The sequence below is a fragment of the Hibiscus syriacus genome, unplaced genomic scaffold (assembly GCF_006381635.1).
Source record: "Hibiscus syriacus cultivar Baekdansim isolate YM2019G1 unplaced genomic scaffold, ASM638163v2 tig00110683_pilon, whole genome shotgun sequence".
NCBI lineage: Eukaryota > Viridiplantae > Streptophyta > Magnoliopsida > Malvales > Malvaceae > Hibiscus > Hibiscus syriacus.
This window is the reverse complement of record NW_024062823.1, coordinates 4,503,480-4,507,105: the sequence shown is the minus strand read 5'-3', so window position 1 is coordinate 4,507,105 and position 3,626 is coordinate 4,503,480. Positions and strand designations below refer to the sequence as shown.

Here is a 3,626-nt window from a genome sequence, read left to right as displayed (position 1 = left end):
CATTTTAACCAAAACATTTAAAAGTAAATGGGGCACCCCTTTAAAGTTAAATTGATAACCTTAGCCAAGTTTGTTGTCATATGACCATATCAATATCACTCATCGTATGAATTTTTTCATATTTATTTTTTGATGGTTTTGATGTAATTTTATGTTTGATCATTTTTGCCTTGTAACTCTTGAAGCATAAATCAAACCTTTGATGTAAGAGTTTGTAACCTAAGCCATATGTACTAGTTAGTATTAAGTAGAAATAAACATAATGAAAATGATTAAGAAATTAAATTGAAAAAATTAATATACCAATGCGTATAAATAATTGACGTTCATCAATCTTCTTAAAATTTCTATGGTAGTTTGCAACAATATGTTGGATATAGTAATGGTGTTGGACATGTGGGGGTTTATATATTCTACCCAAAGAGTCCATTGCTGCATCGATCCTAACTCCGCGGTATGAAATGATAAATATACCATCCATCGTGGCAACATGTAAGCATAAATTTTGAGGAAAAAACCCAAGACTCTGTATCTTCTCCTTCAACAAGGGAAAGTGCAATAGGAAGAATGTTATGGTTACCGTATTAGACAACTGCCAATAATAAACTTGTTTGTATTTTCCATAAAAATGTACCATCAATTTCGACCATCGATTTGTAATATTTCGCCGTATTAATGCATTATGGGTAAATCCAAAAAAATGATAAAATTGACATTTATCTATCCCAAATGAATCTGTCATTCTTTTATGATAGCGAGTTTCGAACTCAAATATTTTCCCTCTATTGAGTCTTTACATTATGTTAAACGAACTAGGTAGCTCATTGTAAAAACTATCCCACTCACCGTGAAGATTTATAATGACATTCTATTTTTCTTTCTATGCTTTTCTATAGGAGACGGTGTACCCATATTGTGATTGTATTGAAAAAATCTGCACTATAATAGTTATTTGAGAGCTCGCTTTGACCATAGGCATGATGGCTTGGCAAATAATATTAGAATCCAAGTTAGGGTGGTTATTGTTGATCCCTCTTGCACAACATGTGTGAGGACCATTGTATCTTGTTAATTCTTATATTTTGTTCTTCCTCTTCCTTTTTGGTACACAAACCATCATGTTGTATCTATTATCACGTTGGACATAGTAGCAAACATACTTTTTTTGGATCAATTGACTCTGGAGTGAATTGAATTACAAATATTGTAATTCTTAATTACAATCATTGCTTCTTCTTTGAATGTAAAGTTTATAACTCTCGAAAAGAGTTATATTTTATATCATTTTTACTTAGGTTAAGTTTGCACTCTAGCATTTTTAGGATCATATTTATATTTATTTTAGTATAATTTACAACATTTTCTTATTAGGAGTGCATTATTGGTACTTGGGCTGATTTTGATGTTTTTGTTGCAAATTGATATATTGATGATGTAACATTGTTAATGTTGTAGTTTTTGCTGTATGCCGATGCTGGAATGGATTCCGGAGACAATTCTATTGCAACTGCTGAGTCACAAGGCGGTTAGAGAAATTTTAGGAAGTGATAAAGATGTGGGATAAAAGGCTGGAATTTGAATTTAAAAAAGGACTTTTGGGGGGGGGGGGAGGGATTTTTCTATTGATGGAAAGTTTGAATTTGATTGGGTTATAAATATATTATTTTTTATAAACTTAAGGGGTCAAAAAAAACCCTATTCACCTTTTGTTTTCTCTCCTACCATCTATGGCCGCCTAAATAATTCATCAGAGAGTGCAATAGTAGTGGGGGCACAGCTGTGTAGCAGTGGAGATCAAGTGGAATTCTACTTTATTTTTGTCCCTTTGTTGAGATAGGGAAGTGACGATTATTGAGTTGAATAGTTCTATAATTCTGGATGTTATTTGGTTTTTGAACGTAAGGTGTTTGATTAAATGTCTCTTGCTATGTTTCATGTTTAAACTTTGTTTTTATGTATTGGGATTCTTATGGGAAGATTTTAGAAATAAATCTATCTCTATGTATGTGATTTCTATAGTTTTTAGAAATAAAAGTTGGTGATATTTTTCATTCTATATTTATTCAACGTTGGTGCTTGTGAAAAAAAAAAGTTAGTAAATAGAAATATATGATGTCAATTGTCAAGTATTGTTAATTATTTGATTAAATTGAATTAATGAAGGTTGATTCTTGTTAATTGAATGGTATTAATCATTGTGAGACATATGAATGCACTGTTTAAAGCATATCCATAGTGGGAATTGTTAAATAACCCTCGCATCCATTAAATCTTTGATTTGTTGCTCCCTCGAATGTTATAGCACTATCCAATCTTTACCATTCTGGTTTCTATACTTTGTTGTCTGTTTCTTATTCCATCATTCAACTATACAACCTTTGGAATCTTTTACACAACTCTATTGTAATTTGTTTTACACACTGTGTGTTCAACATATGAAGTTTTTATAGCTTCCACTTTATTACTTGAAAACGATAGTGTATGCTTGCACTTTGTTGTAGCATTATGATAGTATCAAATTTTTGGCGTCGTTGTAGGGGAACAATTATTTTACTTTAGAGTTGTTTCTTTTTTTATTAACTTTGTTTATTTTCTTTTTGTATGTATATTTTTTAGTATAGTGTTGTTGGTTTATGATCCATAGTAACAATCAAGATCTAGAGCCTTTTGATTCAGAAATTGAACATACATTACGAGAACAATGTAGACAAGCAACCCGTAATCAAGCAAACATGGCCCATCATGGTGATTGTAACAACACTTTCCCACCGGTGCCAAATGGTGAGGGTAGATTATCGCCTAGTAATAGAGTTAACTAATGGCATTATTACAACATGGATGATTGAAATCGTCCTATTCGGGAACACGTGGTTCCACACTCGATGATTTACATCCTAGCATTGTATGCCAGCAATACACGTGAGGAGTAGCTAAAGCTGATGATGTTTCAGATGCTGCAGTTAATGGGCCAGTATAGTGGTTAATTTGTTGAAGACTATAGAGCACACCTTAGAGCATTCATAGTGGTGTGTGACTCGTTTATACAACAAGGAGTACCTGACAAAGCCTTGAAGCTAAAGTTGTTTCCCTATTCGCTCTGTGATAAAGCTAGAGAATGGCTTAACTCATGCCTGGTCCTCGCATCATGGAATGAGTTAGCACCAAAATTCTTATTGTGTTTCAATCCACCCAACATGAATGCCAAGTTGAGGAAAGGTCTCACATCATTCAAGTAATTAGAGGATGAGAACCTATATGAAGCTTGGGATCGTTTCAAGGACTTTCTACGCAAATGCCCAATGCATGGATTTTCATATTCCACTCAAATGGAAATGTTCTATAATGGATTGAACATGAACACTCGAATGGTCGTTGATGCTTCAACAAATGGTGCATTATTAGATAAGACATATAACGAGGCTTATGATATTTTGGAAAGAATATCAAACAATGATTATCAGTATCCCAACACGAGGAGCATGTTCGGCATACACATTGTTGTAGTTGTGGATAATGATGCTCAGAACACACTGACCAAACAGGTGACAACATTGACTGAAATGATGAAGAACATGCAAAAGCATGGAGGCATGTATAAGGTAAAAGTTATATCTCTTATCAATTAT

General features: G+C 33.1%; 1 non-coding gene across 1 annotated transcript; it reads right to left on the bottom strand.

Moving 5' to 3' along the window:
• Positions 1 to 3,203: 3,203 nt before the first annotated feature.
• On the bottom strand, positions 3,204 to 3,310 carry LOC120138345. Its single transcript, XR_005517533.1, has one exon. It is a non-coding gene; the product is annotated as a small nucleolar RNA R71 (small nucleolar RNA).
• Positions 3,311 to 3,626: the final 316 nt, after the last annotated feature.